The 14,004-nt window shown below is 44.4% G+C and overlaps 1 protein-coding gene across 9 annotated transcripts in view; it reads right to left on the reverse strand.

Annotated features, from left to right (window-relative positions):
• Window positions 1-9,380: 9,380 nt before the first annotated feature.
• The window catches only part of KCNA6 (potassium voltage-gated channel subfamily A member 6), a 200,747-nt gene continuing 196,123 nt past the window's right edge, over window positions 9,381-14,004 (reverse strand). For all 9 annotated transcript variants that reach the window (XR_012125369.1, XR_012125367.1, XR_012125368.1 and 6 more), the window contains one exon: window positions 9,381-12,106. The gene's annotated coding sequence lies outside the window, so the exon portion shown is untranslated. The remainder of the gene's footprint in view (window positions 12,107-14,004) is intronic.

Consider the following 14,004-nt stretch of genomic DNA (forward strand, 5'->3'; position numbering starts at 1 on the left):
GTTTATTGGAAGCAGGGTGTGGACACAGCAGTTTGTGTCAGAATTGGAGCAGTATGTGTGTGTGGCCTTTTTTGTGTACAGGAAGGTGGATTTGAACTTGGCGTATGTACATGTTTTCATTGTGTGTGCTGCTGGGTGTGTGGTTGGCTGTCTTATCAGATGTGCAGGGGAAGGATGTGAATGCATCACACAAGGCAGGGCTTTGCACTGCCCTCCCCAGACCTCTGCCTTCCACGATCCTTCCTTGGGCCCTGGTGCCCTGGTGTTTACTCTTCTCTGGCTCTGAGGTTGCCAGTTAGGATCAGGTCTGCCCCTGTGAACCTGGGGCTAAGTTCGTAGAGGGTGAGCTCAAAGACGTGTGACCACTGGGTCTTGTTTACTGATTCATGCATCTGGTGGATTCAGGGACACTCTATTGGGGCACAGGGCTCTGCTTGAGCTCCCTAAAGAAACGGTTCTCTGAACCTGGTTTTCTAGGAGTCCTTGGGGAGACTGTTCCCTGAAGAATGAGAGCACAATGTAAACAGTCCTGGAAAACACATAAATCAGGCCTCTTTAAATGTGGCATTTTCTTAAATCTGCTTTCCATATATTTACCAGCTTTTATAGGTTTCTTGCAAAATTATCTTCAGATGTCCCATGTGGCAGCCATGCCCTAGACTGCTAGGATCACCCTTAAAGAAAGAACTTGCTTTTCAGCTTTAAGGGATGCGATTAGCTGATAGCCTCCAGCTGTTGGCACCTTCTGGCTCTGCCTGACTTTGATGCAGAGCCTATGATCTTCTTGGAAACCCTTGCCAATGACTGGGCCCAACAGGGTGGTTACAGGGACCTGGCCATTTCTGCCCAAAGCAGAACTCTGATAATGTGCAGCCTTTGCTCTGGATCTCTCCCACTGAGATGGCCAAGACTTTGTGAAACGCATTGCAGTCTGAGACTCTCCATCCAGCCTCTTCTTTCTCCCCACTCTCCTTTCACAAGTGTCAGATCAGCATGATGGTCTGAAGGCTTTTCCAGCTGAGTTCTGCAAGTTCTTTGAGCTTTCTTTTATTACCTCCCAATAAACCTCTTCCATTCCTCCCACCAGCTCAGCATCGTCTTTGCAGGACACCGCTGACACATCAAATAGAACTCTGCTTTCTTCTCTACCCAGTGAACCTGAGGAGATAAGCTCTTTTATAGAAGTGGATCATGTGCACCATCACCTGAGGATCTTGTTGAAATGCAGAATCTAATCAAGAAGGGGGTTGGAGGTGGGACTCAGACTGCATTCCAAACAACCTCCCCAGCAGTGCTCATGCTCCATCCAAAGGTTACACTCATAGTTGCAGCATCCTTTCAGACAGATGGCACTCAGTGCCTTTGAAGGAATTATTTGGAGCACCTAGAATGAGCTATGCAGAGAACAAATGGGAAGTCTTCTCTTAATTTAAAGGACTAGTCCTAGCAGACCACACAAGGACTTGTAAGGTGTGCAGAACCAAGAAGAAAAGAACACTGTTAGGAGAAGCAAGGCATTGAAGGGAAGGAGAGATGGGTGGATTTGGTTCCAGACGACCTCAATAAAGTATCACAATAAAGCAAGTCAAATTAGTTTTTTGGCTTCCCAGTGCATCTAAAAGTTATGTTTACACTATAGTCTATTAAGTGTGTGACAGCATTATGTCTAAAAAATGTGTGCATTCCTTAAAGCTACTTTATTGCTAAAAAAGTACTAACCATTATCTGAGCTTTCAGTGAGTCATAATCTCTGGCTACAATCACGGTAACAAATACAGTAATAATTAAAGGGCTTGAAATGTGAGAACTACCAAATGTGAGAACCACCAAAATGTGACACAGAGACATGACATGAGCAAATCATGTGTTAATGCAAACCTTCAGCTTGTAAGACATGCAATATCTGTGACACAATAAAACAGCTCAATAAGTGAGGTATGTCTAAAGAGACAATAGGTAGGTACGTAGATAGATGGACAGATAGATAAATAGAGATATAGAGATAGATATCTGAAATCAAGGACCATACTTCACTCATCTCCAATTTTCTACACAACACCAAACCCCGTACTGTGCCCTTATTATGAATATTAATAAGTATGTGTTGAATGCAACTGAACTAAGAGCAAGGAATTCAGCTTTGGAGAAAGGAGTCAGGGAAACTAAGGATCAGGAAGTGAAGGTGATTTCTGAGACCAGCTATATGCGCAGAGTGGTGGTGGAGGTGGGACCAGAAAACAGGAGAAATGCTGGATTAAACCTTTCTGGCCCTTTGTTCAGGTTTCCCGCATCATCTGTTACCACACAAACCACCTCAACTTTGTGTGGTCAATGCAACTTTGTGGGCAAAAAACAATTTAATAGGTTGGACTGTGCAATTTAATTCCTAAACTGATATAGTGACTGAGTCCTAAAGCTACTGTAACTGTTTATTATGTAAGAGTAAGCCATAAAACATAAAGATCTGCCGAATTTTCATCTAGGTCAAGGGGAAAAGCTTCCCGTTTTGGACAAAATTTAAAGGGACTGAAAGAGGCAAAAATAAAATTCTGTTCTAAGTATGCCAGCTAGTCCTTCCTGTCAAGCATTGATTTTGCTTCTCCATCCCGGAGGGGGTCACAGACCAAGGAACCTCATGACAGATGGATTGAGAGAGTCCTGACCTAGGGAGAAGGCTCAGTGCTTCTTAGGCTGAACCAGAAGGGCCAAATAGAAGGCAGCATGGTAAAAAAAAAAAACCAAAACACCTTTAAAAACAATTTTAAGTGGAAAAACATGTTGAATAGGTCCTTGATAGGCTGGGTCTTACTGCTAAATGTTACACAGTGTGTAATTCCATGGTGCATTGGTGTTAAAGAATACATTGTGAGGCTAAAGTATCAAGCAATAATTGGTAATAGGGTATTAATAAACGGAAGGGTAAAGCTGTCTGTGCCCTAATCCCCTCTCCCAGCTGCATTCCACTCACAGATCTGCAGTAAAACATTTTAATGAGGGGAGCAGCTGTCCTGTGCCTCCCTCCCCTTCCTTCTCACTTGCCCCTCAATCTGACACCTTGGGAAGGAAGCCCTGGAAATGACCTTTCTTTCCTGTTTGATGGAAGCAGCCAGGGTGGAATAAAGCAAGACACACATATAAAACAAATCTATCTGTGTTTATGGGATGTGGGGAGAGAGAGGATTTATTTCCTATGTTAAAGGATGGAAGCAGGCGGAGAGGCTGAATGGGTAGAGGAGAGACAGATTTGGCTTAAATTGACCCGAATCCGGAGACCTCAGGCTGGCTTTAAGGATTTCCTGCTTAGAGCTATTAAGATGAGAAGCCATTCACAAATCAAGGCTTACATCTGGAGCCTGGCTTCTTCTCTTCCCCACTTTCTCCCCCCTTTCCTAGGTACAATCCAGGAATAAATTCATTAATGTGTCCAGTGCATTTTCAGAGGCTTATCACAGAAAGGCGAGTGACTTAGATGTGCAGGTGCCCTAAGGTTCAAGGGGTGGCTGCCTCTCCTCCTTCCCTCCTCGGGGGACAGGCTGGGGGAGGGGGTGCTATTGATGCATTCTGACTATTTTTCTCATGTCCATTTTTTTCCTCCCTCAACACATCTCCCTATGGCATTCACCTGTATAATATGAAAACCTTCTAACTTTGAAAATGTGAACCAATAGCTTCATTTGCAGTTAAGGTTAGAGATACTTGAATTGTTTTTACTCTAAAAGTAACAACTGCAACTTTTGTTTTGTACATTTTGCTTAGGCATCCAGATCAAGAAGGCATTTGTTGAATATTCTATATTCAATGACTTTTCTAGCTTGATTATCACTCACATTGCATAAAGATAAACCTATGATGAATTTAGGTTACATGTGAAGACAGATGAAAAAAGTGCTTTATTTTGAAAGTGCTGAGCAAATGTAAGACAGTGTTATAATAATGTAAGGCTGTGGATAAAATGAAGGTTCCTGGGGCCAGGATTCTCTGGTTGGCTAGCTCACTGCACATGTGTGGACGATGCGTTGTTATTGACTCCAGATAAAAAGCCCTACCCAGGGCTCTGGGCAACACGGTGGCATGGCTGCAAGGTTGCAGGAGAGCAGGGCAGAGGCTGGAGTGGTGGCAGCACTGAGAACAGAGGCCCAGAGGACGGCTGTGCAGGCAGAGAAGCCCAGAGGCAGAGACCGGCTTGCTGCATGCAGACACTCTGAGTGGATGGGATTCTAGTGATTGACCTGCCACCGTAGAAATAAAGTTGGGTATAACCCTTTTACCCCAAGAACGTTCTGCTGTCATTTCTTTGGTCACATTGGATCCATAATAAACTTGCCCAGGGCTGAAACCCATTGGCAAGACAAAGGGGTATCTCTTCTAAGTCTGGAAAAGTCATGTGGTCATTGTACAATTCCTGCTGGCCAGGTAGCTCCCATTTTTCTCAATGTCTTCATCAAAATAAATCTCTTTATTCTAATTTGACTAAAAGATGGCTTATTCATGGGCCCAGGTGAGGGCTCAGCCACAGATGTGGCCAGACCTGGAGATGGATGGCTTCCAGAGGCTTGCTACTCACAGGGAAGTGCATGGACCAGCAGCATCAAAATCATTTTGAAGCTCATTAAAATGTTACTTCCCAAGCCTCTCCCAGACCTACTGAATCAGAATATCTGAAGATGAAGCCCAGGATTCTATGTTTTAATAAACTCTCCAGATTCCGATGCCACCGGAGTTTGAGAATCACTGTCCTACAGGGCCTGGCCCACATAGGAATCTGGTCTTTTACTGGATGCTGGCGAGCATAAGGAATTCAGGAGCTGGGAAATAGGTTTCTCCTGGGCAAGAGAGTGGGACCTGGGTTGAGGAGGATCTGTGCAGAGTGCCAGCAATACCTCTTACTCATTTTGGCAGTTGACCTCTCTAAGCTTACCTTTTTTCACTGGCCAAATAAGGATGCTTAATAGTACCTACCTCTTGTAGTTGTTCTAAGTATTAAATGTCTGGAAAATCGTAAGCACTCAATAAATATTTGTCAGTATTGCTAATGCTAGCTGGCCTGTGAGGCCCAGCAGCCGGTAAATATACCCACAGGCCGTAAGTCATCTGTATTACCTGGGGTGACCAGTGGTGTCCCTGTAATAGTGGCCTTTCTGCTGACTCAATGATGTATCTACCCATGGTCTCCCAGTTTGGCAGAAAATGAAACTGGCTCCCTGGGTGTTAGCCTCAGCATCACAGACACCCTAAATGATAGGTGTGGGGGTTAAGTAACCCTCATCATCTGACCCTTGCCTTCCTGTTAATATTAGTTTCCTATTGCTTCTCTACCAGATGCCTCCAAACTTAGTGGCTTCAAACAAAACAGAATTATTATCTTACAATTCTGGAAGTCAGAAGTCCAAAATGGGCCTCTCCACTCTAAAATAAGCATGTCAGCAGGGCTGCTTCCTTCTGGAGGCTCTAGGAGAGATTCACCCCCTTGCCTTCCCCAGCCACTCGAAGCCACCAGCAGTCCTTGGTGTGTGGCCTCCTCTTTCATCATCAAAGCTGGCAAGCACATCACACTGACCTCTGCTTCCTTTGTCACACCTTCCCTGACTCTTCTGCCTCCATCTGCCATCTTTGAGGGGCCCTTGTGATCACCCTGATCTCACCCTTTTATCCAAGATGCCTTTTCTTTTTTGTGAGCCTTAATTTCACCACATTTGCACGTAAGGCGACATGTTCACAAGTTTCAGGAAGGAGGATTTCAACATCTTTGAGGGACAATTATTCTGCCTGCTGTGCTGCCCCTGCCCCTCCCAGACCACCGGGAAAGTCCTCAGGTGAGACTTAGAAAGCTGAAAGGAACCTGAGCTGTTAGCTGGTCAAATCCTTTCGTTTGACAGTCAACAAACATTTGGAGGTTTGCCGTAGAAAAGCCGTAGAGGCTGAACAACCCAAGATCCTGGCTTTGAACCCAGATCTGCAGAGCGCAGGTTCAATGGACTCACCAGCAGACAAACTCTCATCAGCAGGGAAAAGCCCACAAATGGCCAATTGTATCAACTCATTATTTTGCAGACCCGACTTGCTGAATGGCACTAACGGCTGAGTCACTCCCATAAGAACTTCCGTCTCTGTCTGTGGAAGATGAGTTTATCACATTTTCTTCTTCCCTAGGAGCTGTCTCTCCACTCCTGAAAGTCCCTGGGCATGGATGAAAAATTTGCAAATGCAAAGCCTGGTCTCTCATTAATCACTGCCACTTCTCATGAGTCGAGAGGCAGCATGATTTCTCACACACGGCAATCATTTCTTTCTCTGGTAAAGACAGTAATCTGGGGAAGGGCAATTATCTCAGCAGAATTAACAACCTTGCAGCATGACATTATCGACTGTTTGAAATTACACAGTATTCATCTGCTGCTATTTTAATGTCTCTTGTCTTCTGTTTGCCTTTCCCCAGCCCAGTGCTGAAACCCGCGCCCTCCCAGCCTCTTCCTTTCTTTTTATTAATCTTGGGAAATTATTTCCTTATTTTTAGAAGGCTGATGCCACTAGTAGGAATATGTTTGGGATTGTAATAAGGACTTTCACACTTTCAGCTGGGGCTCAGCCACCACCCATTGGATTTTTCAGCTAAGCTCCAGAGCTTTGTTCTCTGGCAGCAATGAAGTGGCTGGTTAACACCCCTGCGGCTGACTGTGAACTGTCGGCTACTCTCAGCAACCTCGTGGTATTTTACTACACTGAGTAATATTGAAAACCAGTTACCAAGTTGTGAGCGTTGGGTTCCTGGAGCTCAAGAACAAGGTGAAATTGCAGTGAGTGAGTGTGTGTGTGCGCGTGTGTGTTTTGGCTAAGGGGGAGGAAGAAGATGGCTGCTAACACTGTTTCTAAGCAATGCAACAAACATGACATTGGAAGGCAGCAAACCAAGACTCGGTGTTCCACTCTGAGCCTCTGACTCTAGCTCTGTGGCTTGAGCAAGTAATTTAGCCTAAATCTTTCTCAGAGGAGACAGCTCCCCCTGTCTGGCCCTACCTCCCCTGCACCAGTCAGGCCTCACCTCAACTGAGATCAGAGGGAGTGAGGGTGGGAAGGGCAGTGTTGAGAGGACAGTTAAGACCACCAGCACCAGAGGTTTGGTTTTCAGTCTCAGAGCCTTCCAAGAAAAGCAAAAGCAAAAATAAACAGGTGGGACTACCTTGAACTAAAAGCTCGGATAGCAAAGAACACCATCAACAAAACAAAAAGGCAACATACTGAAAGGGAGGAGATATTTGCAAATGACATATTGGATAAATGGTTAATATCCAAAATAGATAAAGAATGCATACAACTCAGCACCAAAAAAATGCAAACAATCCAATTAAAAAATGGTCAGAGGACCTCAATGGACATTTGCCCAAAGAGGACATACAGATGGCCAACATGAAAAGATGCTCAACATCACTAATCAGCAGGGAAATGCAAATAAAAAATACAGTGTTACCTTACAACCATCAGATTGGCTAATACCAAAAGAAAAAACATGACAAGGGTCAGTGAGGATGTAGAGAACAGGGAACCTTCATATGCTGTTGGTGGGAATGTAATATGGTGCAGCCACTATGGAAATCAAGATGGATGCCCCTCAAAAAATTAAAAATAGAAATACCATATGATCCAGTAATTCCACTTCTGGGAATTTTCCCAGTGAAAACCAAAACACTAATTTGAAAACATACATGCACTCCTACATTATTGCAGCATTATTTACAATAGCCAAGATACAGAAGCAACCCAAGTGTTCTTTCATAAATGAATGGATAAAGAAGAAGTGGTACATATATACAATGGAATACTACTCAGCCACAGAAAGAATGAAACCTTTCCTTTGCAACAGCATGAATGGAACCTAAAGGGTATTACATTAATTGAATTAAGTTCAGAGAAACGCAACAACCATATGATTTCATTTATATGTAGTATCTAAAAAAAAATTAACAAACAAAGCATAAATAGACTCATAAACACAGAGGACAGACTTGTGGTCACCACAGGAGAGGGAGGTGTGGTGGATAGGCAAAATAGGGAAAGGGTATAAAGAAAACTTCTAAGGGACCCTTCTCAGAGGCCATTAGCATTTAACAAACATTAGAAATAAAGAAGGGCCTGCTTTTGAAATAGAACTGGTAATTGTCAGGAGCTTCAGCCAGGTCAGGCCCGTTTTCACCTTCTAATGGATATTTTTAAGGACTCAGGTATTTTTAAAGGACCTTTCTTTTGGAAAACTCTGAGCCCTTGACCCCACTGTCCTCTCAGCACTCATAGGGAATAGAAGACAGGTTAGGATGAGAGGTCCAAGTCTCTAAAGGAAGGGAGTTCGTACTGCAAGACAATGGATGTGAAAGTTGGCCCTGCAAAATCTACTGCCTGTGTGGCCTTGGTCCAGTCACTTACCTTCTCTGTTCCTTAGTTTTCTTATCTGTAAAATGAGAGTAATAATAACAGTGGTGCTTAACCTCACGGGGTTGTTGTCAAGATTAAATGAGTTAATATTTGTAAACTGCTCAGATCAGGGTCTGGCATACAGCAGACTTTATATAAGTGTTCATTAATAAATGCAATGTAAAAGACATGCAGCATTCCCAGCAAGGGGGCCAATGCCAGGAAGAGGACCCAGCACATTCCTCTTCAGAAAGACTATAATTAGAGCAACCAAAGGATGCCAGAATTTCCTGCAGGTTAGGTGGTGAGGCAGCCTGGGAAAACCACAAGCTTTGAAATTAGACAAATCTGGATTTAAGTCCTGGTCCACCACTTCCTCCCTGTTACCTTAAACATGTCGTTGACCCTCTCTGAGCCTCACTTCTCTCATTTGTGAAATGGAAATGATGGCATCTAGCTCACAGGGCTGTCACTTGGATCCATGATACATGGGAAGTAAATGAGATCAGCAGGCTGTCAGTCAAGGGCATCTGCACTGTCACGGCCGCTGCCACCATTGTCATCCTCATCAGTTCTTGTGGAGGTAACACCAGGAAAGCAAAGTAGCCTTTACGTGAGCAACTCTAAGAACAAGGGTCTAGGGGACTGTGTCAGCCCTAAGCAGGAGGGAAGGGGGCATAAAAGTCAAAAAGTATCTTCAATAAAATAATGTCATTTTCATTAAAAATGAAAAATAACACTCTTGTTTTCATGACAGAGCAGATAGGGTGAGATGCAGTGTATCTCTCTGGAGAAAATGGCTCCCTGAGCTCTTGCCAGTTTGGAGAGGGAGGGGTGGGGATGGGATGAGGGAATTTTATTTCTCAAGAGGTGTCATGCCTTTCTCTAACTGGTGCTTCAAAAGACAAAAGATCATAAACACGGCAAGTATGAATTTCTGAAAGCTTCACAGACAATGAACGCGTATGTGCAAAATGTTATTTTCTTAAAAATTTTGGGTAACTGGATTTACTTTTTAATATTGAAGCTCCATTTTGACTGATGCAGAAAATTAATCCAGTCATTTCCAGTTAAAGCGGTCAAATCGAGCAATGTGGGCATGCTCCCATAGAAGTCGTACCATGTCCTTTTAGTTGGACACTTCTGTCATGTTCAGGATAATTCTCCCAGCCCCTTCCTTCTTCCTGGAGTTGGTGTTAGGCTTGTAAAAGTAGCTGCAGCATTGGTAAGAAGTCACATTCACTTTTAGACCTAGTTGTGTCTCGATCTCACATTTCCTGCATAAAATGATCATTTCTAGTTGCTGGGCGCACCTTGTCTACCCTAGAAATCCATTGACATCCAGCTGCATCCTCATCCAGTCACTGGGAGGGTTGGAGTTACCCATGTGGCCCCTGCTACGTGTCCCCTCCCTTTCGCTTGGAAACTCCTTGTAGCCTCCTCAGGCATCTCACTCCTCTTAACTTTTTGTTTCCAGCTGTGGCATTGGGCATGAGAATTTTTGGTTTCCCTCATTGTGGGATTAGCAGATTTAGCAAATAAAAATGTAGGACGACCAGCTACGTTTGAATTTCAGATAAATCATGCATAGTTTTGTAGAATACGTATGCCCCCAATCTGGCATGGGACATAGCTGTGCTAAAAATGATTTGTTGTTTCACTGAAATGCAAGCGTAACTGGGCATCCTGCATTTTATCTGGCAACTCTATCTCCTGGGCTGGTGCAAAACCACAGACAACTCAGGAGGCTGTCTCCAGCTCTGCCCAGTGTAGGTAGGCCATACCCCCTGAAAATTCATCTAGTCATTTCCAGGTAAACTGGTCAGACTGAGAAATGATGACACGCTCCCCGAAGGCTATTGTTTTTGTGTCTGATGCTGCGTCCCCAGGGCAGGCATCAGGGATGGGAGGCGAAGGTGAGATGGGAGAGAGCAAGGACAGGCTGTAACCCACAGGACAGACTGAAGCCCACATCAGCTCCCTCGCCTGCAGCTGTGGTGGTGGGCTTGCTCTGCAGAGGCTGGCACTCGCCATCTGATGTTAAACACAGACTCAGAGAAGCTGAAGGACCCAACGGAAGGTCCTTCACTTGAACCTGAGACATACAGGGGAGGGAGTTCTGGAAGCAGTTCAGCCAACTAAAAAGCCTCCACAGCACTGGTGAAACCTTAGACAAGCCCTGGCCATGAATTCACATGTTCACAAGCCAGGTCCACAAACTCAAATATAAAAAATAATTGTTTATGTCTAAATGTTTCTTCTGTTTTATGCCAATTTTGATCTCTGCAAAAGCTCCTGGAAGATGGCAGCTTTACAGCCAGGATACTAAGGTGAGACTCCCACACATTGGGGTTAAGTAAAGTGTTAACAGAGATTTTCTTTTTAGGAAATGGGTAGGAAGTGTGTTCTCCACTGGGCTAAGAATAAATGTTAACTGAAACATGCCTAAAAGGTACAGGAATTAACAGTGGGTAGTGGTGCAGGAAGTTGTGAATACCATAGGTATGTGAAAAGCAGAGGTGCTAGGATGTTTGTGTCATAAGGAGTTAGTTACAGGGATGAGACCCTCTGTAACTGCGGGGCCAGTGAAACAGCCTTTGAAAGCTTGCTGTCTTCTGATTGGATGCTGGGCTTCCCTTCTTTGCTCCTAGAGTATCTGAAGACTGACAGGTACCATTTTTCCTTCTTCCTTTTAAAAGTAGGCTCTTTCTAACATTTTTTTCCTCTGTGTTCTCTTCTTTGTTCCCTTTTCATCCTGATGCCATTTGATATATTGCAACCAGTGAGCTAAGTGGTAAATTTAATCACCACAGAAGTATTCTGTATATGAAATCAGGAGAGAAGGAGGGAGGCACAGGAAGGTAGAGAGAGAGGCATTTAGAAGCCTAATATTGACTTTTCCAGTAGAATGAGCTCCAAGGTTGGATGCAGGATCTGGAATATCTAAACCACCCCATTTATGAGAATAAATTCCTTTCCTCTTGACCCAGTCCTCCGGGACACAGAGCCCTGGAGAGGGAGTCAGGAAGCCCAGGTCCCAATCCTAGTTGTCACTCTATCGATTCAGCACGATTATCATTCCATCGATGGATGGCATTCTCCTTACTTCTCAAACAGAAGTTCCTGATACTAAGGCCACTGAAAAATGATCAATTCCATCCACAGCTATCAACTGGCAGTTGTTACAGCCTGGAAGACGGTTACCGAGCCTCCCCCTTAGACTCTCACTCCAAGAAACCTCTCCTAGGAACCCAAAATGAGTCCATGGTCTGGCCAACAGTTAGTTCTTAGATGTGGATAATTTTTTAAATGTATGACATTTCATTAATTTTTCATTTGGATGCAACACTTGAGATGTTCTGGGAGCCCACTTGGAACCAAGGAATGGAGTCCTATAGCAAGACTGGATGTAAGCAGGTGTGGTTCCGCTCCATTTCTACATCTGACACTGTGTATAAAAGTCTTTGTTCAAAATCCTCTTTTGCTGCCACATTGGGACAAGAATGGCTTTTTTTCTTATTTTCCTGGAGCAGTGGGAAGTGGTTAAGAGTTTGGCTTTTTAAGCAAACATGGTCCTTGAGTGCAAATTAAGTCTGCTTTGAGCTCAGTGCCTGGAAAGCAGCAAGGCCTCCATATTTCCATGTTGAATGACTAAGAAGTCAACAGTGGGGGCACGTGTTCCATCCATGTCAGAAATGAAGACCTGATGAGCAAACCAAACAAATGCTTTAATACTTCTCAGAAAAAAGGACAGCCTAGGTCTCTTGAATTCATAATATTATAATAGTACATTTTTATGATTAAGAAAGGAATAAGTATTGCAGCAAACAAGAAAATACAAAGAAATCAAAAAGACCCACCATCTCAACATGCAGAGATGATCATTGTGAACACGTCTGTGCTTGTAGTTTGTATGTAATTCTTTGCAAAAATTGGGGCTGTCCTGCATGTTAGCATTGCACTGCTAAATGACTAAGTATTTTTTAAATACTTAAATGGGTTTTTAATGACATGCTATTTTTCCAGCTCTATCAGAGGATATTTTTTAAAGCTAAAATCACACCCTATCCTGAATTCAGTATGTGAGAAAGGCACTAAGAGGTGATCTGAGCACCACAAGAGGGGAAAGGCGGACAAGTCTGCTATCCCTGCTGAGCAGCCCGGGGCTCCACCTTCATGACAGCTCTCTGTGGTCTGTTTTGTGGCTCTTTCCTCATTTTATTTGCAGGTTCTTGTCTTCCCTTTCCCCACTGAGAGGCAAACACTTGGAGTAACCGTCTGTTATTTCTGTGGTGGGGCGCTTCCTCATCTCTCACTGCACAGCCTGCAGCAGCATCTGGCTGACTGCCCGAGGCTCCCACACCCATGAGGTCTTAGATCCTCACTGTCAGTGTCTGAGTTGCAAAGAGCCTAAGTCCCCCTTGGTTACTGTGTGCCCTCAGAATGCCCAGGAACAAAGGACATAAGGCAGAGGTTGTCTTCTTTATAGAGGGGTCCCCACTAATACAGAGAATGGCAAGAAAGAGAGAAAGGGAGGGCGAGGAAAGGGAAAATGGCCTGACTCCGGATGCCTGCTCATGCCCAGCATCCTTGGGGATGCGTGCTCGGCTCTGAGGACAATGCGCTGTACATGGGGGCGGGCAGGGAGGGGCGTTCACCGAACTCTGAGCTGAAAGGGGACCACAGAGCTGCCGCACTTGGGGTAGTTCTTACCCTTTCCACCAGGTGCACTCTGATTCATGAGGTGGTAGGAGCCCAGAGCACCAGCTCTCGCACCCTCACAGGAGGCGGTGGGGGCGGGGGGCGAGGCAGCTGCCCCCTCACTTCCATCCATGGGACCTTTGCATGGCTCCTCCAGGCCTCCCCGCCTTGGCAGATGGCCCCTTTCTGGTCAGTAGCTCAGCCCTGCTATAGACTTAAGAATCTGACTAGCATCCTTGTTTATCATTATTTTAAAGTTTTCAAAGAGGTGAACTTATACAATATCATTTCAAAATGTGGCTATGTTTTGACAAATACAAATGCCTTTGTGCTTTATTCACACAATCTTTCTGCACAAATAAACAATACCTGTACAGACAGTACTCCTGAACCAGGTAGTCCTTCCAACATATAGCAGCTCAAAAACAGGAAGGGCACCTTCCACTTGCTGAGAATTTCCCCCCAAACCCTCTCTGTCATATCGCTTCACACCAGGTTCTTTCCAGCCAAAACCTTATTTCATTCAGACGTGACCTGGGACGTATCACTTCCTCTTGTCTTGCTTAATCAGGCAGAGGCGGTCACAAAGAGCTGGACAAGTAGCTGTGAACTCTGGAATGACTAATTTTTCCTTTTCCTGAACACCAAGCAAATGAGCAGACTTTATTTCTATGTGTTGAAAAAAAGAAAAAGTTTGCCTTAAAATAGGCCCCCACCTCCAAAGGCACTCAGCCTGTGTATGGAAAAGTGTGTGGGATGTGTTCATATCCTGCTTAATTAGAGGAAATCTGCTGAGTATTCTGTCCACAGGATGCAGCCCTGCCTGGCCTTGAGTTAATTAACTAGAGTACCTGATGGATAAATAGTCCCCAAATAGCATTACAAAAACTTCAACAGCTC

This window comes from Manis javanica, chromosome 15 (assembly GCF_040802235.1).
Source record: "Manis javanica isolate MJ-LG chromosome 15, MJ_LKY, whole genome shotgun sequence".
NCBI lineage: Eukaryota > Metazoa > Chordata > Mammalia > Pholidota > Manidae > Manis > Manis javanica.